Source organism: Desmodus rotundus, chromosome 8 (assembly GCF_022682495.2).
Source record: "Desmodus rotundus isolate HL8 chromosome 8, HLdesRot8A.1, whole genome shotgun sequence".
Lineage (NCBI taxonomy): Eukaryota > Metazoa > Chordata > Mammalia > Chiroptera > Phyllostomidae > Desmodus > Desmodus rotundus.
The window spans coordinates 30,857,340-30,882,433 of NC_071394.1; the positions used below are offsets into that span (position 1 = coordinate 30,857,340).

Here is a 25,094-nt window from a genome sequence, read left to right on the forward strand (position 1 = left end):
AAATGTTCCATGGTTGTTGTATCCACTCACCTACTGGTGGACACCTGGGCTCCTTCCATAGCTTGGCGATAGTAAATAATGCTACAGTGAACAAAGGGGTGCTTATGTTCTTTTGAATTAGTGTTTTGGGTTCCTTTGGATACAATCCCAGAAGTGGGATTGCTGGGTAAAAAGGCACATCCATTTTTAATTTTTTGAGGTATCTCCATACTGCTTTCCACAGTGGCTGCACCAAATCTGCATTCCCACCAACAGTGCAGAAGGGTTCCCCTTTCTCCACATCCTGGCCAGCACTTGTTTGTTGATTTTATTGATAATAGCGATTCTGACAGGTGTGAGATGGTATTTCATTGTGGTTTTAATTTGCATTTCTCTGATGATTAGTGACATTGAACGTCTTTTCATATTGGCCATCTGTATGTCCTCTGGAGAAGTGTCTGTTCTGTCCTTTGCTCATTTTTTAATTGGGTTGTTTGTTTTGTTTGGTTTTGAATTTTGTAAGGTCCTCATAAATTTTGGATATTAACCCCTTATCAGATGTATCGGCAAATGTGTTCTCTCATTCTATAACTTGTCTTTTTATTTTGTTGATGTTTTCCTTTGCTGTGCAAGGATTTTTCAGTTTGATTTAGTCCCATTTGTTTATTCTTTCTTTTGTTTCTCTTGCCTGGGAAGACACATCTGATAAAATATCGCTACGAGCTATATCTGAAATTTTGCTGCCCATGTTTTCTTCTATGATTTTTATAGTTTCGGGTTTAACATTTAAGTCTTTAATCCATTTTGAATTTATTCTCGTGTGTGGTATAAGAAAGTGGTCTAGTTGCATTTTTCTGTACCTATCTGTCAAATTTTCCCAACACCATTTATTGAATAAACTATCTCTAGCCCATTGTATGTGCTTACTTCCTCTGCTGAATATTAATTGACTCTAAAGGTGTGGATTTATTTCTGGGCTCTCTGTTCTGTTGCACTGATTTATGTGTATGTTTCTATGCCAGGACATGCTGTTTTGATTACTGTGACCTTATAGTATAGTTTGATATTAGGTAACATGATTCCTCCAACTTTGTTCTTCTTTCTCAGGATCACTGTTGCTATGCACAGTCTTTTGTGGTCCCATATAAATTTTTGAAATATATATTCTAGTTCTGTGAAATATGTCATTGGAATCTTAAAGGAATTGCATTGAATATATAGATTGCTTTGGGTACTATGGACATTTTAATGATATTAATTCATCCTATCCATGAACATGCCATGTGCTTCCACTTAATTTGTATCTTCTTCAATTTCTTCAGTGTCTTATAATTTCCCAAGTACAGGTCTTTTACATCCTTGGTTAGGCTTATTCCTAGGTATTTTATTCTTTTTGAAGCAATTGTGAATGGAATTGTTTTCTTAATTTCCCTTTCTGTTAGTTTGTTATTGGCATATAAAAATGCAACTGATTTCTGAATATTACTTTTGTATCCTGCTACTTTGCTGAATTCTTTTATCAGTTCTAGTAGTTTCTTGGTGGAATCTTTGGGGTTCTCTGTGTACAGTATCATGTCATCTACGGGAAGTTTTGCTTCTTCCTTTCCTATCTGGATGCCTTTTATTTCTTCATCTTGTCCGATTGCTGTGGCTAGGACTTCCAGTACTATGGTGAATAAGAGTGTAAAAGCAGACATCCCTGTCTTATTCCCGATCTAAAGGGGAATGCTTGGAGTTTTTGCCCGTGGAGTATGATGCTGGCAGTGGGTTTATCATATATGGCCTTTATTATGTTTAGGTATATTCCCTCTATTCCCACTTTGCTGAGAGTTTTTATCATAAATAGGTGCTGGATTTTGTCAAATTCTTTTTCTGCATCTATTGATATGGTCAGGTGGTTTTTGTCCTTCACTTTGTTTATGTGGTGAATCACATTTATTGATTTGCAAATGTTGTACCAAGCTTGCATTCCTGGAATAAATTTTATTTGATCTTGGCGTATGATATTTTTGATGTATCATTGTATTTGGTTTGCTAATATTTTGTTGAGGATTTTAGCACTCTGTGTTCATCAGAGGTATTGGCCTATAATTTTCTTTCTTTGTAATGTCTTCATCTGGTTTTGGAATTAGGATAATGCTGGTCTCGTAAAGTGAGTTTGGGAGCCTTCCACCTCTTGAATTTTTTGAAATAGTTTGAGAAGAGGTGTTAGTTCTTCTCAGAATGTTTGATAAAATTCACCTGGAAGCCATCCAGTCCAGGTTTCGTTTGTTGGTAGTTTTTTGATTACTGCTTCCATTCACTAGGTGTAATCTGTCTATTCAGATCCTCTGATTCTTCCTGATTATTTTTGGAAGATTGTATGTTTCTAGGAATGTATCTGTTTCATCCAGATTGTCCAGTGTGTTGGCATATAGTTGTTCATAATGTTTTCTTACGACCCTTTGTATATCTTTGGTGTCAGTTGTTATTTCTCCTCTTTCATTTCTCACTTATTTAGGTCCTCTCCTTTTTTCTTGATAAGTCTGGTTAAAGGTTTGTCAACCTTATTTATCTTTTCAAAGAACCAGCTGTCGGATTCACTGATCGTGTGTATCATGTCTTCAGACTCTGTTTCATTTGTTTCTGTTCTAATCTTCATTATTTCCTTCCTTCTACTGACTTTGGGCTTTGTTTGTTGTTTTTTCAACTTCCTTTAAGTGCAAAATTAGATTGTTTATTTGAGTTTTTTCTTGTGTTTTGAGGTAGGCCTCTAATGCCATGAATTTTCCTCTTAGCATTGCTTTCCCTGTGTCCCACAGATGTAGGATGTTGGGTCCTCCTTTTCATTTGTTTCAAGGTATCTTTTGATTTCTTCCTTGACCTCATTGTTGACCCATTCATTGTTTAATAATATGTTGTTTACCTTCCACATCTCTGTGCTTTTCAGTGTTCTTGTGACTGATTTCTGGTTTCATCACATTGTGGTCAGAAAAGATGCTCGATATAATTTCAGTCTTCTTAAATTTATTGGGACTTGTTTGTGTCCTTACGTGTAGTACATGTGGTCTATCCTAGAAAACATTCCATGTTGACTAGAAAAGTATGTATATTCTGCTTTGGGCTGAAATTCTCTGAAGATACCAATTAAATCCATTTGTTTTAGTATGTCATTTAAGGCTGCTGTCTCCTTGATTTGCTGTATGAAAGATCTATCCATTGAAGTCAATGGGGTTTTAAAATCCCCGACTATAACAGTATTTCTGTCATCTCTCCCTTTATGTCCATCGAGACTTGCTTCACATGTTTAGGTGCGCCTTTTTTGGGTGCGTAAATGTTTTCCAGGGTTATGTCCTCTTCTTGGATTGTTCCCTTTATCATTATGTAGTGTCCTTCTTGTCTCTTACTATAGCCTTGGTTTTAACGTGTATTTTGTTGGATATAAGTATCTTTTTTTATTTCATCTAACATATTGTTTACTCCTTCCAGTGTATTATTTATTTCAGATATTGCATTCTTTATTTCTGACTGGTCCTTTCTTATGTTTTTTACATCTTTTTTCATGCTGTTGAGTATCCTTATACTGCGTATCATTACTCTAAACTCTACCTGAATAAATTGCTTGCCTCCATTTCATCTAGTTCTTCTGAACAATTCTCTTGTTGTTTCATTTGGGGTCTGTTTCTTTGTCTTCCCATTTTGGCTGCTTCTTTGTATTTGTTTGTTTCTACGTACTTGGCAGATCTGCAAGACTCTGGTGCATGTCTAACTCAAACCCTGCCTGTGACTGGCCCTGGGCAATTGGCTTGGAGCTATCAGTGGTCCACTGCATGTGGCTCCCTCTGCTGGGCCTGGTTTTATGCAGAAAGAACCAGGCTGCACACCAAGGACTGCTTTTACCAGCACCAGGCCTGGGAGCAGGTCAGCTGAAGCCTCAGAGCTCCCAGCAATCCGCCTCTGTCTGCAGGCTTTCTGTAGGGTTAATAAGTGAATGTCTTCCCATTGTACTCCTCAGTAGCAGAACTTGAGCACAAACAGGGTGGGGCAGAGTAATTCCTGCCAGCGAGGCTGTTGCTTCCCCTCAGGCAGATGCCACTTGGAGGGGATTGCTCTCCCTGAGAAGGAAGGCCTCTGCAGTATGGGGAATGATTTAGCACAGGGATTCTGGCAGCTGACCATTCAGCTCTCTCCCCAGAGCCACTAACCCCAGACTCTCTTCAAGTGTTTCTAGTCCACCCTGCCCTTCCTCTGCCGGAGTCCAGGGTAAGTGGCTACAAACAGAATTTTGTGCATTGGCCCTTTAGGAGACTCTGAGTCTCCAGCTGTCTCTACTTGGCAGACGGAAATCCCGCTGCTCTTCCCAGCTGTACATTATTTGGGTTCCTTTCCCAGTTCTGGTGCTGTAGGCTAGAGAGCCCATCTTGAGGTTTAGACCCCACACTTCTCAAGCAGAACCTCCCAGCCTCTGAACTATCCCTCCTGGACTTCGGCTGCCACCCATGGGACCCCAGCCAGCCCTCGCACGCTGCCTCCATACTCCCTGCCAGTCACGTTGTGGCGCTGTGGCTTCTTCCATATGTTCATGGTTATAAGGTTTCTCTCCAGCTAGCGTTCAGTTGGTTAATCAGGATGATTTTTCTATAATTTAGTTGTAATTCCAGTTTGGTCCTAGGAGGAGGTGGGTGTAGCTTCCACTTCTCCGCCATCTTGGGTCTGCTGCAATAGTTTCTTTTAAATGTCATCAAAATGTTTCTGAATACCAAACTGAACAGAGAATTTATTTGTTTACATTGGGGAGGAGAAGCATACCATATGTTTGTGTGTACACATGTGTGTGCATGCATGAGGAGCAGAATGTGGGTGTTCAAAAGAGCAGGTCCATGTGCCGGCAGAACAAGCCGTGTTGATATGGTGGGAAAGCATCCTTCTTTTCTTGGGTGAAGGAAAATGGCATTTGACTATGACTTTGGATTGCTTTTTCTCCTTTTCTTACTGATGGGATATTTTAAAAGATGAACTGAAAAACTCTTTAAATCCAATAAGTACTCTGATAAAGCTTAGCAGTAACTTTCAAATGCTGATTTTCCTCAGCTGATATGTTTTAACAGAATCTCTGTCAGCCAGCATATTACTACTAGTAATCAGCTTTACCTATTATCTAAAATAGTTCTTGAAGGGAAGAAGAAAATTCAAAATATGCAATCTTTAGAGATTTAACATTTTATATGTATTTGGATTTATGACACCATTCTGTGCCCTCTTTTAAAAGATTGCATGGGATATATAGATCCATAAACATGTGGTTGATAAACTTATTTGCAGACTTTCCCCAAATGCCTTGAGGGAATGGGTGACAATATGAAGCATTACCAAGTCGGTAGTTAAATTACCATTGAATTGCTGGGATAAGTGTATTCTGCACTGTCCAAGGCCCAGCGGCACATGGAGGGCACGAGGAGGAAAGGCACAGATGATGTGCGCGCTCAGGATGCTCCACAAAGGAGTTTCGTGCCCCCTCCTGCTTTTGCCCCTGTCAGTCAGCAGTCATGCCCTAAACATGCTGCGGTGGTGGGTGCGGGCAGGGGCACAGGCCTGGGGTCAGGCTGCCTGGACTTGGCTGCTGGCTCTACAGCTTACAGGGGACACGATGTTCCACATCTTCCCGGAGCCTCTTCTTCCCCGCCTGTGGAACAGGGATTCTGAGAATGCTTACTGCAAAGAATTGTTGGGAGGAAGTGAATAAAATCAGACGTGTAAAGCATTTAGCATGGTGCCTGGCACATAGTAAGAGTTGAGTAAGTGTGAACTCGTGGCTAAGATCTCTGTCAATATAAAAATGCGCACTTTAAAGACAACTTCTGCCATGATTCTAGATAGGTTTTCCCCGCCCACTTTCTTCCTATTTTGCTTTAAACATGTCTTAGCCCCGCCAGCCTTCATCTCATGATCCACTTAAAGGGAGCCTCAAAGCACAGGTGCATTTCACGTCGAGTGCCCACCTGCACTGTGCTTGGGTTTGTGGCAGCAGGGCCCAAAGACACTAGTCGTCAGACAGGAGGCATCACCATTTCTTAAGTGTCTTTGACTGTGGTCAACACCAGACATCCAAATACGGACATCTGTGGGCCGAGCCGGTACATTTAGGCTATTTCACAACCTAGTGAAATTCAACACTGGACATCCCCCACTTGCTCATCATTGATTATAACGTGACCCAAATGGAAACTGCGAGCCTGTGTGTCAATACTTGGCCTACAAACATACATTGCTTCCAGAGGGGAGAAAGGAAAGCTTAAACTTCCCCTTTTACAGTCTAAAATTCTCGCAATTCCAGTCAGCTGTTGAGTCATCAAGTCACACATTCAGAACCCAGCGTCGGCCACCACTGGGGCCTGAGGGACTCAGCAAAGGACAAGGGTCCTCAAGAAGCCTTTACAGGGCTCTCGCTAGTTACAGTGAAGAAGAAAGGGACAAATTTGGCTCCAGAGACTTAGAGACTTAAAAAGGCCAATCTTCCTGAGCCCTGCGGATTTGGTGAGACTAATTGAAAATCCAGCCCATAGGGGGCAGGCGAGTACTGAGGACCCAATCTCAATTCCTTGATGGGCTTCTGTCTCTAGGACAAGTGCCCAGAACACTTCCAAAACATCCTCCACTCTGTTTTTCATCAAAATCTGCCTGCTGCTGTTAACTACATCCTGCAGTGGTGGAATCCAGTGTTTGTATCTGGCTGGATATAGAAATCTTCCCTACTGTAAACCGCAGGTCTCTGTTTTTAGGGGGAAAGGATAGGCCCCAAAAGCTAGGTTAGTCTCACCCAGGAAGCTTACACAAAAGCACTGGTCGGTCACCTTGAGCTTGTGGACCCACCTTGGGAAGGAAATTGAAACATTTTAACTCATTCACTTCAAAAGTCAATTCCTTAAGCCCCTCAAGGAGCTAAAGTTAAAGAGGAGCAATGAAGTAATTTCTCACCTACGACAAAAGATAAGAAATCTAGGTGCCAGGCTTGGGAGAGAGGTGGCCGAGGAAACCACAGGGTAAGTGAGTTTGTGCTGACGGGCTTTCTGAGGCCAGGAAACCGTATCTCATGACCTTTGAACATGACTGCTCAGCACAAATATTCCCAGAATACAGTGATTTGGTATTGTTTTTAAGGGTTTTTTTTTTAATATAAACATACAGAAAAACAAGAAAATGGAAAATTATTTTATACTCTCACTTTTTGTGCATTGAAATACAATATCTAAAAAAGTAAATATCCCTTCACTATCCCACAGCATTCATTTGGTACCTGTCCTTCAGGGTTTTTGGATGGATGGGTGGATGGGTGGATGGATGGATGATAGAGATATTTACTGAATTTATTTTCTCACCAAAAATAGAGTCCTGCTACATACATTAACCTGCCATTGGCTTTTTTTCACTAAGTAGTAGATCACAGACATCTTCCCAGGCCAGGTGTTCCATGATTTATTTAACTTCCTTTTTGTGGTGATTTCTGTTTCGTATTTTTCTGTTATAAACAATGTTTAGGGGATGTCTTTGTACATATACATTCCTATGGGCAGTGTTACTAAGAAATGGGATTGCTGGCCAGATTACGCATTCTAAGAGGCTTCCAGGCAATGCCTGTACTGCTGGTCTACAGATCATATTTTGAGCATCCAGGTCGTGTAAGTGGTCCATCGTGTAACAAGTCCAGCTAATCTGAGATTGACCCACATGCAGAAGAGGCCACATACAGGCCACACCGCTCTGGGAGACGGTGCAGTAGAGCCCAGCCTTTCCAAGACAGCAAAGCCGTCTTAGCTTGGACCCTCCGGGTCAGCCCATGTGTCGTCCAGCTGAGGTCAGAATTGCTCCAAGCAAGCCCTGTCTGAATTTGTGATCCATAAAATTCTGAGATGTAATAAAATGGTCATTGTTTTCAGCCAAAAAAAATTAGGACTGCCTGACCATAGAGCATGTACATTTTTAATTTAGATGGTACTGCCAAATTATCCTTTCATAAGATTTTATCTATTAGTACCAACTATGGGTGAGAGTGACTAGTTCTTTTTTTCTCTAAAGGAATAGAATGAGAGTATATTTGTTGACCATTATTGACTTTCTAAAATATATTATGAAATATTCCAAATATACAGGAAAGGGCAGAGAATAGGATAAAATACTGGTTCATACACATTTTTATTGCTTCTTGAGTCAAATCTGATAGTTGTTGTTCTCCAGAAAATTGTCTGCTTCAGCTAAATTGTTAAACTGAGATCTCAATCCAAATTTAACTTCAAAGCCCAAACTCATTTCATTTACCAACTTCCCTTTTCATATTGTGTAACTCGGATTGTAGATAAATGGTAGTGGAAGTCTTAAGACTTCAGATCATAGTGCCTGAGCGGTTGCTGAAGAACAGAACTAAAAAGGAAAAGACAAACGGAGACTGGCTGGCCCCGTCTCTGTCCCCATCTGTCCCTGCCGTAGCTTAAGGTGTCTCAGCCCCGCTCTGTTTGCCTTGGCACCGCCAGAGGCTGCCGATAAGCTTGTAAGCCCTAACCTCACAATCAGCAAAGACTTCTGCTAAAGGCTTCATGGAAGAAGGGGGACAGGCTGGACGTGGGGAAGGGAGGGAGAAAATGACTTCAGTGTGAGGTTCCTGTTGGCAGGAATCGAGAATGGGAGGAGGTCTGGAGAAACAGGGAAATGAATAATTTTGAGAAATGCAAAGTAAGGAGAACCAAAGTCATATTCCAGAAAGTGATGGGGGTGTAAAGGATGAGCCATGGGCAGAAAGTCTAGCGATCCTTTCCCAGCCAGCTGGTGACAGGGGCACAGAGCTCCCAGTACAGATGCCCCTGGCATGGAGGGTACCTGACATACAGTGGTGGTTTCCTCACCTGGGGCAGGTGATAGCGGTAGAAATGAATGTCCAAGCCCTGTGCTCAGGACGCCAGAAGACAGTGGCTACTCCCAACTCCCCACTGCCTGCCTGGGCAACAGGAAGCCCCCCTCCTGCAGAGGGCCTTGTAGGCCCAGACGTGCTTGCTCCCCACCCCAGAGCCTCCCGGGGAGGAGCCTGGTCCACCTGCACATACCGTGACTCCCAGTTAGAAAACAAAGGCTCAAAACACACAGTCACAAAAATTCTGGTATCGTTTAAATTACAGCCAGTTCCCAATTTGCAGTGGTCTCACTTAAGATTTCTCTAATTTACAATGGTACAAAAGTGATACATATTCGGTAAAGACCGTACTTTGAATTTTGAATTTGATCGAGCCACAGCTGCGGTCAGGCACGTGCTGCGAGGGTGCACAACCACACTCTACAGAGCAGTCGTCGTGGTAAATGTTCTGCCCAACTGTCGGCGAATGTAACTGTTCGCAGCCCGTTGAAGGTGGGTTACGCTAAGCCATCGTGTTCAGTAGGTGGGTGCGTTAAATGCACTTTTGACTCAATGATAGTTTCACCCCACAGTGGGTTTATTGGGTTGTAACCCCATCATACGTTGAGCACCTGTATTACGTTGAGCAAATGACTCTATAATATGTAATATATATATTATATGTAATATATATGCATTGCATATTTAAATATGATACATGATATATTTATATAATGTATAAATATATAAATAATCTATTATATATTATATATATACATACAAGTATATACATTTTATCCTCAGCTGAGGACATGCTTATTAATTTTAGAGAGGAAAGTAGGGAGGGAGAGAGAGGAGAGAAACATCGATGTGAGAGAGAAACATTGATCAGTTGCCTCTCCCACGCACCCTGACTGGGGACCAAACATGCAACCTAGGCCTGTACCCCGACCAGGAATCAAACCCATGACCTTTCTGTTTACAGGACCACACAGCAACCAACTGAACCACACCAGCCAGGGTGCGTGGGAGAGGCAAATGACTATGTTAACTGTGTTAATGACTGTGTTAACAAATGACTATGTTAACACAGAAATACAGTGCATATAACAAGACAATTACAAGACTTCATCCCATATATCATATATATTATTACGTGGAATATACAAACTACATATATTTTTTCCTTCATAGTGCACTTAGACTGTGAGTACTACAGGGCTTGAATGGTGCCTTTACCCCCTGCTCTGTTCTCCTACCCGTGAGCCCTGCCATAAGAGCTGGATGCCGGGAGCTGACAGTTCTAGGTGGCATGATGAACATCTTTCAATCCTGTCACTGTATTTCTGTGCCTGTCCTTACTGTCTCGTTCACTGTAATACCAAAATCTAAGCCTGGACCCTTGCTGAATGTTCCCACAGGGGCCTCCTCCCTTCTCCTCCTTAACAGACCTGGATCCGCAGGTGCACACCCATCCTCCAGCACCCCCAGTCCACCCTGGGTGCTCCACCATCACCCTGCTCCAGGTCTGCGTTCCTTTAGTCTTCCCCAAATGCTGCCTGTCCCCCATTTGCTGTCCCCCAACTGTTGACACAATATCACCAACTTCCACCATTTCATTCCCTAGGTGGGAGCCCTCCGTGTTCTCACAGGTGTTGTCTCAGAGGGGAGGGGCAGCAGCAGCCTTTCTAGGGTCACGGTTCCTGGCACTGCAGATTTTCAGCTCTGCAGCAGTTCTGTGGCCAGTGAGGGAATGCACTGCATCAGGTGGGCATCAGAAGGCCTGCTAAGGGAGCCTCAGAGTGTACAGGGTGAACAGAACAGGTTAGCCAGTTTGCCACCTGCTCATCCACTTAACATGCACTCAACCTCAGTGGGCTACATTTAAACACAGGCAGGAACTATGAATGCCCTTGCTGGATGCTCTGACTCCAAGCTCTCTTCAGTGTGTAAGCTTGGCATGCCATGAAGGTGCACGTGTATCTCCCTGGTCATCACTTGTTTCTTTTCTGGATAGGGCAGGGCATTAGGATGGGGCTCCAGGAGAAAAGACAGTATCTTAGAATGAGAGCATCAGAACAGGAAAGGACTTTGGACTAGATCATTAATCCAGCCCTTTTGTTTTACAGATGAATTAAGGGGGTTGGAATGTTGAAGGGACCTGCCTACAGACACCCAGATAACTGGTGTCAGGAACTTTTTTAGATAAGAGGAGCCTTGGAACTTATCAAGTCCAGCCAGGGGCATGTGGGTCTCTGGGAAAGAGTATCTTTGATGCCCTGCCCTTCCCTTTGGCCTAATCCTTCCCCATCTCAACTTGTCAAGTGTGACCTGCCCAGGCCAGACCTCTCCAGACGGTACCCTGGGTTCTTCATCCTTCTTTTCACCTCCCCTTCTTCAGCCAGGACAAGCTGCTCCTCCTGTTCAGTCTATCGAGGCTCCCCCACTGAAACCAACTCCCCCAGCTGAAAAAGGAGCTGATAAATAAATGCCTTCCCACAGCGCCAGCTGTTATGCGCTGATAATAGCTCATGGTGGTTCTGCACTTCCATGGGTATTCTTTTTTTAACTTCATTTCTGAAGAGGCAATACATTCATATAGCTCAAAATTGAAACAATACAGAAATTCTCATCCTACACCTGTATGCCTTCCACTGAGCCAGTTCCCATCCCAACTCTGTGGAAGTAACAATTTTGTGATTAGTTTTTTTGTGTATCTTGTCAGAGTTTCTTTATGGTCATATAAGCAGATACAGATACATATTTACAGAGAATTCTCAAGAGTTCTCAGAACTCTGCTAATCCTGCTAACAGCAGAACCTCAGACACTCTGAAAGTCTCAGTGGGAGGCAGGTCTTTCCCAGGACCCCCTGCTCAGGACTTGTAAGTGGCTGCCGTGTAGTTGAAGTTTCCTGCTCTATAGAAAATTGGTTCCAGTAGGATTCTGTAACAAGGTCACCACCAGGAAGAACCACAACCAACTGCCTAATTTACAGGTCTCAAAGGAAGAAGTCACAGAGTTGGAGAAGCTCTGAGACTCCTCTCTTCATTGGTTGATCCATTTGTTGAATATTCCTATGGGGCAGGCACTGAGCCAGGCCCTAAGGACACAGATATAGTCCCTGCTTTGGAGGCAAAGGGAAGACAACATAACCCAAGGCTTTCACTTAGATTATTGATTGCAACCGACAGCAAATCCAACTGAAACAAGTCTGTGTTTCAAAAGGGAATTGATTGGCTCTCATAACTGAAAGCTACAAGGATAGAGTTGGGTTCAGATACAGCTTGATTCAGAACTTAAATGTTGGCACTAAGAACCATCTCTTGGTTCTGCTCCCTCTGGGTTGGTTCAATTCTTAGGCTACTGGTGAAGAACAAAATTCAACCAAGTAACTTTGAAGCTTCAATTGGATTTATGAAGCAATTCATGAGTTGGGCAGCATCCCATCTAACATCTTTCCATTGTCCCAGTTGATTGCAATTGAGACATCAGTTTCTGGGCCAGTGTTTTGACGATGATTCCCTAGGAGGGTATAATGGGAAAAGCCTAGGTGTGATTGTGAGGGGTGTTCTCTGGCTCTTGAGCTGTCATAGCTGTAAAACTGTTAACTTGGTATATTTTTGTTTGTAACCTTCCTCCAGGGTGCTATTAGCTGTAGTATGAGATCATCAGGCCTGTGGCCTCCCAGCCTACTGTTTGTAAAAGATCAGTTGCTACTCTGTGAGCCCTTCTGGGCAAGGATCCCTGAAGGGAGACAAGGGGATGGGATTTGAGAGTAGAAGAGAGAGGCCGTTAGCTGATTCTTGCAAGGTAAGGATGGGCTGGAATCTCCAAAGCATCATCATGTTTGTATGGAATTGTTGTATCATTCCAGAAGCAATACAGTACTTTCTGCATCCATTTTTTGAACTTCAGGTCTTACCAATAGGTGCACAAGTTTAAAAATATCTGGAAGCCTGGGGTCTTAGGCCCCAATAAAAAACTCTGAATTATTCTTCTTTTTTTAAAAATTTGTTTAAAAAATAAGAACTTTGGCGGTTCCTCTCTGGGTTTAGGAAATTCCTTAACTGTGACTCTCGGTTCTGTCTTTGACCAAGGGGGAAGGATATCTGAAGGGGTTCATCTGCACCCTTAGGTAGTTTTGTTTTAAATGGTAACTGTCCAGTAGTCTTTTCAGAATGGGAAAGCAGTTCAGACAGGGGATTACTAGAATGAATACTCAAATAAAGGAGGATAGATGGGAGCAATGGGAGTTGTGTCCATCTTAGTCTTTTGTTTTAGGTATCTTTTATCTCTAGTTTTTCTTTCTTTTTTCTTTTTTTTAGAGGACATTTATTAAAGCTGGGGACAGTGAAACCAAGAAGGACTTAGGACATTGGAAGCAACACGCAAGGAGAGCTACTTGAGGCTGCCTTGGCTCTCTGGAAATGTTACAGGAAAGAAATGAGCCTTGGCCGGGCTGCTTTAGCTTGCTAAGAAGTCATAGAAAAGGGAGCCTTGGGGACAGGGTCAGGGGCTTAGCTTGGGACAAGCTGCTGCTGCCCATTTCTCCCTGGTTGCAAGTCTCGTGGGGTCCCTTAGAGTTCAGGAGATGCACGCCTGTGGGGGAAGAAGAGGGGGATGGGAAAGGGACAGGCACGCTCCTGGGAGGGAGAGGGCACGTGGGGATCTTTTGTTACAGAAGCCCTCCTGTGGATCTTTTACTCTATGGTTCCTTTTGCCTGCTGCAGATAAGAACTGTGGCTCTCAACCAGAGTTTGGTAAAAAGGAAAAGAACTACGTATTCAAAAGTTACACAGGTTCAGAATAATGGCAGAATGTTGCCATTAAATCCCAAAGTCCCTTTAAAACACCTAGAAGCACACACACACAGTCCTGCCTCCCCTTGCCAAACCAGGCCAGTCAGGGGTACTGTAATTCAGGAAAAGAAAATAGAGGTCCGTCGCTCGGCTAGGCTCCCGTTCTTAACCCAAAGCTTCGTGGCACTTCCTCATGGCAGGCCGGAGAGTCCTTCTGCACTCTTTCAAACCGCATGGCCAAGCCCCCGCACTGCTGCTACGTGGTCAAGAGGCTTCTCCTTCAAGAGGCTTCAAGAGCCACATGGTCAAGAAGCTCACGTTGTATTATTCCAGAAGCAAAGTTGGTGGATTGCTCCATGTCGTTGACTCACTTAGTCCTGAAAGAAGTCACTTCAGGAGGCAGTGATGCAATGGGCTTCCAAAGTGAGTGTGTAAGCAAGCAATCAGGTATTTATTTAATAAGGAGTGTGCCTATGAAAACAGAAGGAAAAAGAAAGGTTAATGATCACGGCAAATTAAAAACCAGTTTCTCAGTCTGCAAGACTGTCAGTCGAGAAGGCTTCAAGTTTCTCTTACTGGAATAGAAGCGAGCAGTTAACAACCTGATAGGTCCTCTTTACCTGCAGTTAAATATCTCTGGTGATGTTATCAGGTGCTCAGGTAAATTCTGTCTGGCTTCCACTTCATCAGTAGTTTTCAATAATTCCAAGTCAAAGGATGGCAGAAAAGTGAAACATTAGTTTGGAGAGTTGTAGCCAAATATTTAAGAAAACTAGAAAAATTCTAGCTCAGGATTCAGTTCAGTTTATAGGTGAAAAATTAACTGAGTTAGAGTCTACTACCTATAACTGTGTACTATAAATTCTATTGAAACACAATTTTTCCCTTAAAATCATCCTCATTTTTATCAAAGATAGGCAAATCAAGACAAGGAGGGTTATCAGCAGGGAGGAGGAGGGGGAAGAATAGGGGTAAAGGTACAGGGAATAAGAAACATAATGGTAGGTACAAAATAGACAGGGGGAGGTTAAGAATAGTAGAGGACATGGAGAAGCCAAAGAACTTATATGTACAACCTATGGACATGAACTAAGGGGGAGCAGGGATGCTGGTGGGAGGGGGTATTATGGGGCACAGGGGAATAAAGGGGTGGAGGGAATGGGACAACTGTAATACCATAATCAATAAAATATATATTTTTAAAAATACTATTTACTATATGAAATCCAGTTTTGATTTTATCTGATTATTTGCATAAACACAACAAGAATAGTAGTTGATCATATAGGGTCTTTTAAGTCTGCTTTGCTGGAGTATCATAAAGAATCATCAGACTGAGTTTTAATTAGCCCCCCAGGGTGTAAGGAGTCAAGCCACATAGATGCTCTCAGGCTTTGCCTGCAATAACTATAGATTTGGGGGGATTCTTCAAGTTCTCAAGGTTACCAAATCTACCGTGAGGTCCTTTCTTTGCCACCTCCCAGAAAAGCAACCTTCACTCCTTACCTGGAAAGACTGCCATGAACCGTGGGAATAAGTGAAGTACCAGACCATTTCTCGACGGGGCTCTTAATGGCTTCAAAGTAAAGCTTTCTGGTGACATCCAGAGTCCAGGCATAGCTCTCTCAATCCTGACATTCCAGTCAAAATGTAATTTTTCATTGGTCTTTTGCAACAAATCTTTCAATGAAGCTACTTTGGAATTCTGAAAACTTTTGTAAGCTTCTGCATGCCAATGAAAAGAAGTATCTTTCCCTGGCCAGGTAGCTCAGGTGGTTAGAGCATTGCCCACCCTGATATGCCAAGGTTGTGGGTTCCGTCTTTGGTCAGAGCACACACAAGGGAATGTGTAAATAAGTGGAACAGCAAACTGAGGTTTCTCTCTCTAAAAATAAAGTTTTAAACGTTAAAATAAATAAAATAAGTATCTCATTCTGTTTGCTCAATTGAGAACCCTTAATTTTAAGTGCACTTTTTTAATGTTATTGTCTAATTAGAATGTTCCTCACAATGGCCACTATAACTTGAGACTGTCTCCAGCGAATTTTGCCTTCTTTGCAAATATCTACAGCTTCAAAGGTCTATAGTTCTTAAACATAAAACAAACCGGTCTGCCAGAAGGTAGCATGCTCAATTCTTTGGATATAATAAATCCCATTTCTTAATAGTCACCTGAGGCCTCCTGCTGGCCCCAGTCCAATCCCAGCCAATAACCACAAACAATTCCTATGGAAGTTTGGGGTGGGGAAAGGATTGAACCAACAAACCCAAAGACTAAGGACACGGATTCCAAACAAAATGGAGAAGTGCAGCTGCCACCAGCAGTTCCCCAAATGGAGTCTGGGGGCCGATTCCAAACAAATGGGGACTTGCAGACTAACCTGTCATCTCTTCCTAATGTGGAGCCCAGGGACAGAGTTCAGGGCTGGGTTTTCTGCTGGGGACACTGCAGGCTAAAAGGCTGAAGGCTTGGCTCCTGGCAGAACTATCTGCCAAGTCAAGCTGACTTGCCTATGGAGTAAAGCCAATTAGATTGGGAGCTTGGATGAAAAGAGACAGAAGGGCTCAAACTTAGAGGGATTTACCCACAGCTTTCCGAAATGGCTGGAAAGACCATGCCTGCAAACCGGAGTCTGGGGGAGTCATGCTTGTGTTCCCCGTTGTGCAGAATGCTGTCGGAAGTTCGCTTTGGTCCCAACAAGTCATGAAATCTGTTAAAGAATAAAATGCGACCATGCAAATTTGAAGATCGAATTGGCTTTACTAAGCAATTCATGAGCTGGGCAGCATCCCATCTAACAACTATTTCAACAGAAGGGCTCTGAGGGGTTGTACAAAATGGAAGGTTTTTACAGGAAGAAGGTAGAGCAAGGGAGCCATTTCCAGAGGAGAGAAGGAATTATTTTTAGACCATGGCAGCTTCTTTTGGGGGTGGAAGGGAATGAAGGATTTTATCGTGCAGATGCCTCTCTTCCAACGGGTGGGGTGGAGAGGGCCCACCTAGCAGATTGGACCCCTCATCGGTGTTGACAAGAATATTCCAGACTGGTTGTTTAAGATTACCTTTCTGGTGTAGTTCAATACTGCAATTAGGGCATGAGCTTTAGCATGAGCAATGCCACGTTGGGCCTGTGGTTTCTCTTTTACACTACAAATGGTAGCCAGGGAAGCTTCAGGCTTATAACATCAACACCTTAGGCCAGTGGAAGTGAGTGAGTCAGGTATCTCAAAAACTCAAACACTTATCCACCCCAGCCATGTAATCACAAGTGAGGTGACTATTTCAAAGGGGAACTGCAAGATGAAAAGAAGACTGACTTGGGGTGAGATGTCAGGGAGATGTTCCCTAAGGAAGAAGGAGACATTAGCCAAGTGAAGGCGGTAGGTTTATATTCATGGAAGGGGCAGTTGGCATGGGAAGGCCCAGAGGCAAGAGAGAACACAGCCCTTTTGAGGAACTTAAAGATCACGATATGATTGGAGCACAGAAAACAAGGTGTGGGGAGAGACAGAGACCAGGAGGGGCTGACACAGGTGAGGCAGGCAGCCCAGACGGGACAGGAGCCTATAAGATGGACCTGTCACCTTTAGCCCAAGCCAGAGCCCACTGCTGAGCTCTACACGAAATGTCTCTCCGGAAGGCTGAGTGTTCAGGTTTGTCACCCACACAGTACCTGGGGGCCCTGAATATGAGGATCAGCTCTGACCAGGTCACTTCCCTACTTCAAACACAAACAGAGTCCCATATTCAACATGGCCTTGAGGCCCTGCCTGCTGTCCAGGCTCCTGTCTCTCCCCACCGTTGGCTTCTCCCTGGCTGCTGGTTTCACACCTCGAATTCCAAGGGAACTCAGAATGGGTATGGGCACAAGCTGCAAGCCTGTCCCTTTCTCAGGAACAGCATCTGGCCTCGGGCTGTACTCGCCAAGCCTGCCTCCCCACTGGACACCGACCTGCACACCTGTGTGAGCTGTGACAGTAGGCAGTGAGCAGTGACCGTGTGGGGTGAGGTGAGGGCAGCAGAGCCAGGGCCACGGGACCAAAAACGGTGGTCCTGAGCACTAGCTCTGAAAGCTGCCAGACGCTGATCCAGACTCCGGCTTTGAACTCCTGATGAAATTTTTTATAACTTGTTTTGAGGGAGCCATGGGAAATATGACTTCTTCAGGGTCACATACATAGGAAGGTGGAGAAAGCAAAAAAAGAAGACAGTCAGAATTACATTTAATGCCTAGTATTTCTTGCCCTTGGTTCTCAGCAGAATTGTCTTTCCACTTCCTCTCTGGTTTCCAATCTCTTTCTGATTTATATTTAAGCTGCCCAGTTTACATATGTGTTTTTAATTATAAGTTGCCTCCATTACTTTCTGGAAGTAGACTAATAAAGGAAAGAAGAATAGTATGAAAACGGAGTTGGTTTTTTTAATTCCACAGAACCGCCATAGGTGTGAAACAATTTGCTATAGATCAACCCCAGGTCCTCCCATGGTGTAAAACGTTTCCTTGTCCTGCATCTGTGCTGTCACAGCAGAAACGCGGCCATCAGTGGTGGACAGTCAGCTTCCTCTGTTTAATTAGTTGCTCGTTAATGCACAATCTACAATTTCCTCCTGCCAGCCCAAGTGACTACAGCTGCAAGTGCACATCTGTGTTTGGCTCACAGAGCAGCCAGGCTCATGCCAATCATCTCATATGAAAAAAGACCAAAAAAGTACATAAAGCCTCACAGGGGCCCCAGTGTCCTCTTGAATGTGGTTTATGTGCGGGAATTGCCATCTGCATTTTCTCCTTCATCAGCCAGAAAATCACGCTCCTCCGGGTCTGCTCTTAGAATCTGACCCGGGAGATCAAGCCCTGCCACCGCCCGGCAGAATCTCAGCTGTAACTCCAGACTCTCCGAGTGCGCCGTCTTCATTCAGCTCTGCACGGTTCAGTGAATCTCAATTTTGCATTTCTTGACATTAGAGCTGTGGGAGGCCAGCACAGAGCTTCCTGCTGGCTGGAGCTACAGTTACCCAAAAGCTGCGACGGGAAGCCCTCCCAGCTGAAGGGAAGGCCCGTGCCGGATCCAGCCCCTGGCAGCGCCTGAGCCCCTCAACTGGGACATCAACCCGAGAACTCAGCACCCATCTGCCCATTTTCCTCTTTTCACCAGAGTATCTCCAGGAACATTATAGAGATGGCCCTGAGCTTTAAAGCAGGACTTAATCTGTGCACGTTGGTGCAACCATGGTTTCTCCAAAGCCAAGGCACCCAACCAACCCTTTCTCTTCCTCCCCAGACACGAGCTGAGCAGGGCAGGCAGAGAGCAGAGCTCAGGGCCTTTCACCTGGCCTCCTTCCCAGAGCGGCTTCTTCTCACTGCTGATGGGCCCAGGCTTCCAGGTACCTGTGAAGCCCTTTCCCAACAGAGAAACTGAGCCCAGCAAGGAACCAACCAACAGCAACCATCCCCCCCACAGAGGGAGGTCAAGTCTGAAACAGCCTCCTGTCTCGCTAAGCCTCACCACTTAAGGTCTCTTTAAAAACAAGCCCCAGATGACTCACCTCCCACAAGCCAAGCATCCTCAGAGGTGTTATGCAGAGAAAAGGCCATCCACTCCTGAGACAACTCTGCCCTCCCTTCCCGCTCCCAGCAAAAGCAGGGCTCCTGCAATCACTAGGGGCTGTAAGGTCCCCTCGAGGCAGCTGGGCACCCCCCGGGAGCCTGTTAGAAGGAGGGCTCATAGCTCATACCCCAGGCCTGCATAAAATCTGCATTTTATAGACTTCGGAGGGTGTGAAAGTTTGAGAAGCATAGAATCTTCAGGTGGTTTCCATAACCATTCCACACAGCTACTGTAATAAAAGTCAGGTCCGAAGGTCTTCATTGTGCAAAGTAAGAAAACACACCTTTTCTTACTTAATTCTGGTAACAGCCCTGAGAGATGGGCGGTGTTATTCCATTTTACAGGTGAAGGATCTAGCTTCCAGAGGTTAGACTACTTGCCCAAATTTACAAACTTAAAGGGCTAGGATTTCACCCTGGGTCAGCTTGACCTCTAAACTTGCCAGTGAGGCAGAAACTGCACCCAAAACAAAGCCCCAAGCAAAAAGCCTGTGTACTCTGAATCCGGCCTGGAACTCACTTGAGGAATCTGGGCTGAGGCTCCACAGAAGGGACCAGGCAGGGCTCCTAGCTGCTCTGGTGACACAGCGGGTCACAAAGTCCCAGCACCAAGGGCCTGTCCAGGCCTGTCCTTCAGCCGCCAGCTCCCTCAGAACAAAACAGAATCCTCTGGGCTTCAGCCGACTCAGCAGCTTCTTTGCCAGGTAGGGATACATTACCACAGACGTCCTGGCCGGTCCTGTCAGCTCACTGCCACTCCCCTGGGAGCCGCCTCCCTGCAGCTTCCCAGAGTGACAGCCCAGCTCAAGGCCTCGGTGCAGAAATGCAATTACATCTGCTCTGTCTGCATCTCAGGGCCAGTGTCACTCCTCTGTGCCCAGCTGCCCAGGTAAAATCAAAGGCTCTGGGCTCTCACAAGACGCAACACACACAACTTCGCGAACACTCATCGGTCATATGTTATGTATCCGGTAACCAGGCACAGGGATTTTACACACTCTCACTTTGACCTTAATCTTCTGAGACAGATGTTATTATTCTCATTTCAGAGCTGTGAAAACAGAGGCTGGGGGGTTATGAAGGTGGGATTTAAACCCAGGTCCTAACACCAGAACCAGTACTTCTTAACCACATAAGAGCTACATCCTTCACAGATTAAGTGTAGGACTTACCGTATTATTTGACAATTATTTAATTGCAAGTGTGCATGCCTTTTGCATTAGACTGTACACCTCCAGGGGTCGGCATCGTATTCACTCTTGTACCCCAGGGCTTTCTTAGCACAGTGCCTAGAACATAACACAGGCCCTGTGGACGAAAAGGCGCTACATATTAACCCTGACAAGCTCAGGGGAGGCCTGCATGGGCGCCTGACAAACTCTGAGAGCGAAGGCAACCTCACAGGCTGAATGTGCTTGAGTCGTGTCACGCGGTTGCGTCCCAGGCCGCTGTTCTTTCCTGACACAGGTCAGTCTCTACCTTGACTGAGCCCGTCTGTTGTCTTGTTGCACCTACAGTGGCCTGTCTCCAGAATGGCAGGATGATTTCCTTTTCCCAGACCCCTCAGGACACACACCCTGCACCAAAGCAGAGGCCACAAATTCCCCTCATCGTTATTATTATCATCATGTTAATTGTTAACTGTTCACTATCCTACACCCACCTATGTAAGAGACATTTGTCTATTCCTTTTACTTTTTATCCAATCCCAGAGATCCCCCCTTCCTTTGCTTTCTCCCACCTCCCTAATCTGTCACCAATGGATTTCATGTAACCCCCCTTTCTCCTCCCCCCTTTGATTCTAATGTATAAAATAAGTGGTAAAGCTGCCATTTTCTGGAACACTTTCTCAATCCGTTGAGATTTTGCTTCTCAGCAATCATCCTCAGTTTGGCTCAAATAAACTCATAAAAATTCTTGCAGGTTTGGACATTTCTTACATTGACAGCTGAATAGACCGTGTTGAACTGAATTATTCAGCAAATTTTATCATGCAAAATATCATGTACTAAACCTTGTGCCAGCAACCAGGGCCACAAAGATGAAAAGGAGGGGAAAACAACCCACACTAGATATTGCAATAGAATGAGGAACTCGTAAGCACGGAGAAACGCACCCAGTGTGGTGAAAGTGTGGGGAAGGGGCACCGAAGTGATGGGGGAGGGGCAGGGGTGGTGGCCATGACTGATGCAGAGCCCGAGTGAGAGTGGACAGAGGGAAATTGGCCACAAGAAGGACAGGACATTTCAGGAAGGGAAGAGCAGAGGGTTTGGAGAGCCTGGCTTGGCTGGTGTTTTAGGGGACTATAATAACACTCTGGAGGAAATGGGTTTTCCAAGGGGTACCCATAGATTGAACCCCTTCCTGGGAAACTTCAGGCCTCTGCTTCCCAGAGCAAAGCCCATTTCAGTCAACAAACATTGGAAAACAGACCCGAATGCATCCATCTGCAAAACTGAAAGTGGAAGACATAAGCTAAGAGTGTTTAGTGTCTTCTCCCAAATCACCAAACAGCCCACCCCAACCCCAGAGAACAGAGAGGGAACTCTTTATTCTGTATCATTCCCTCCGGGGAGTCTGAAAGTCCCTCCGGTCTACAGTCCCCCCACCCCACCCCCGCAGCGTTCAGAATGGCTGCCTCAGGAAGTGCTAGAGGAAGCTGAAGGCTGGACAGGCAAATCGGCCACTAAGACAACTGCTTTGTAGCTGTGCAGTAGGGTGAGCTTCACTTCCAGAGGTTACAGGAGCCACCTAAGAATGGTGAGCAGGACAGTGACAGCACTGGGAAGGCCACTCTGGGAACTGTGGGGATGAGGAGGGTGAAGAAGAGGACATGACTTGTGAGGGGTCACCCCTGAGTTCTGGCCAGAAGAGCAAGGATGAAAAAAGGCAAAGGAAACAAGAGGAGTTGAGGAGGTGGCAGGCAGGGTCCGATGACTAATTGGGAGTGACAGACAGAAGGCAAGATGGGGTCAAGTTGTATTCCAGGACTCTGGCCGGGCAGCTGTCTGGGCAGCTGGCTGGGACGGTTCCCTCTGGAGACTGAGAGAACGATAGAGAAAGCGATGGGAGGGGAAGAAGAGATTGCTCTGGGACACGCTGAATTTGAGGTCTTGAATTTTGGAAGTCACAAGGCCCAGGAGGCATGGGTACCAGGAGAGAACACCAGTCTGGAAAGAGAGAAAGCATGAGTCCAACCACTGGAAGAAGACACATTTCCTAGGCAACAGGAGCCTGCAGTGAAAAATAGTATGACAATGAATCACCCAGGATGCTCTTTCTGTACCTCCATCTCCTCCATCCTAGGGAACTCCAGCCCCTCTCACACACATCTCAGGGAATTCTGGGGACCCCTTGTGCTGGGGGACAGAGGAGTGTGGGGCGGGGACGTTATACATGAACTTTCCTCCTGAACTAGACCTCTGCTGCCAGGGTTGCCCACTTCTTTCTTCTGCTTACTATGGGCCACCCCCCAGGACTCAGAGCCATGCCTGGGCCCTGGTGCCACTCAGGAGACACGACTCAGACTCTGACCCACAGCAGCCAGTGCCGCCATCAAGGGCATTGATGCATACAGTGAAAGGAACAAATGTGCAACCAGCAGGACACTATTAGAAGTGACTTCTCTGGAAACCAACAGAACCTAACCGTGTTTTCGTCCTTCAGCAAGCCAGGCCTTGTCTAGGTCAGTCTAGGGCAACGGTGAGAGCCAAGGGTCTAACCAGGCTCCCATATTCCAGCAGAGTCTAGTCAGCTTCCTGCTGAATTTGTCAAGTTTGGAGAGACTTTGGAGCCATTGATCCTTTCCTGCAGCTGCCCCCTGATGGTAGAAGCAGGAGGAAGCCAGCCCAGAGTTAGGGGCATGGGGAGAGGGGGTGAATGGTACAGGCAGAGAGCCTACCCCTTCTTCAGCCTCAGCCTCCCCAGCGTGCCATGGAAGGAGAGCGGCCCACCACCAAGAGGCCCTGAGCATGGGGCATCACATTCTCAGGCCCAGGTTTCCCAGTTTCTTTTAACTGTGTGTTTCTAATCTAATTTCCATGTTAACTTCAGAGGCTCTGCTGTACCTCTCTATTTTAAGGGCAGACCCTTAAACAGAGTTGAAAATGTAGATGGTGCGTCTATAAGAAGACCATTTCATAGGAAGCCACCTGGCAAGACTCCAAGGGAAACCAGCACAAAACTAGACTGAGGGACAGGAACTGGGGACTGTAATTCTAAGCAGCTACAGGGACCAGAGGCTGAAGAGAGCCTTGTCCTGCCCTGAAGTGAAGTACAGCGGTCACGCTTGAGAAAGGAGCAGCATTCCTGATGACCTGGGCAGAACCTTAACTCGGTCCACAGTGCAGACCCAAGACAAAGTCCAAAAGCTGGTTACAGGAACTTAACATAGGGCTGGGTCGATTAACAACCAGAATTCTTGCTGTCGACACACATTCTTGAGCTTCCTTCAGCTCCCCGCCACCCCCACCCACCCAGGGCGATACTTGGGCAGAGGGCTCCAGTGAGGTGGGGCTGGATTCAGGGGTGAGAACATGGTTTCCAACTGTGGGGAGGGGAGGCTAGCAGAGGCCAAGCATCAGACAGGGCCTGACGAATTGTGCAGAACCATGCCGACCATAGCCTCTGCCCAAGCCTCAACATTCCTCTTCTCTCCATTAACCCCAAATAGAGGAGTTCACCTCGCTGCCAGTGACGGCCAGTCAAGTCACGAGCATGGTGCCTGCAAAGAAATGCCTCTTTCTGGTACACCTTGGACTCTGGAGGGTAGTCTTGTTAGAATCACTTAGTGCGCTGTCAACAAAACAGAAACACGCCTGATGCTCAGGCCACACCCCAAATCAATAAAATCAATATATCCAGGGGCGGGAACCAGGCCAGTGGATTACAAAGCTCTCCAGATGTTTCCAACGTGCAGCCAAGGTTAGAACCTGACACTGAACTCCAGCTCAGCCTTTTCCCAGCTATGTGACTTTGAGCGATTTGCTCAAACTGTGCTTCAGGCTTCTCACTTGTGAAATGCAGATACTGCCAGCATTACCTTTTAGAGTTCTTACAGGCTGAATGTGCTTAGGCAGTGCCTGGTATGTTACTCTTCCTGTGCTAAATGCTAGCTTATATTATTCATGGTAGCCAGGATTCCGTGTGAAACCAAAACCTGAGAAAAGGCCACTTTGGCTTTTTGGGGATTTGTCAGATTTCACCCTTTTAATCGTAGTGTGGTTTGCGGGGGTGGGGCTGGGTCAGGTTCTGTGGTGTTGATGGATGATCACATTCTGGCTGGTATTTCTAAAGAGAATAGGGTAGGAGAGAAAACCAAGTCCCATACAGGCTGGTTATTGTCTTAAAATGAGAAAATACCTTTCCAGGAAATGAGCAGTTAATTCTTCCTTGCGGGGGTGGGGGTGGCACGTATCAGTTTTATTGAGGTATGATTCACATGGCATACGGTTCACATTTAAAGTGTACAACCCAGTTGTGTTGACCACATTTACAGAGTAGCATATTCTTTTTCCTAAGTTGTCTTTCAAGGGCTTGTTCAGTCCCGGCCGTATCTGGAGTTCTTGGTGCCATCTTGGAAGAAGGCCATGGACCCAGCACTAATGCATTCCCCACTTCAACGTGCTTGTATGCATGGTCCCTCAAATGTGACTGTTTGAGCATGATGCCACTCAAGATGTTATTTTCAAGTCCCTGTTAGAGAAATCATGCCAGAAAACTTAGAACACCAGCAGCGTGGGGTTCAGCAAGCAAAGCTGCCCATTGGCAGCCAGCCCCAAATAGGAGATCGAATGGGGAGAACAGTCCTTAGAAAGAGACAGGGAAAGAAGGGGAGGAGCAAGAATCTTAGC

The 25,094-nt window shown here is 45.4% G+C and overlaps 1 long non-coding RNA gene across 1 annotated transcript; it reads right to left on the bottom strand.

Moving 5' to 3' along the window:
• Positions 1-10,550: 10,550 nt before the first annotated feature.
• Positions 10,551-19,899, bottom strand: LOC123477865 (uncharacterized). Its single transcript, XR_006652884.3, has 4 exons — positions 19,763-19,899; positions 15,143-15,521; positions 14,257-14,317; positions 10,551-14,107 (listed from the first exon to the last, which is right to left on the bottom strand). It is a non-coding gene; the product is annotated as an uncharacterized lncRNA (long non-coding RNA).
• Positions 19,900-25,094: the final 5,195 nt, after the last annotated feature.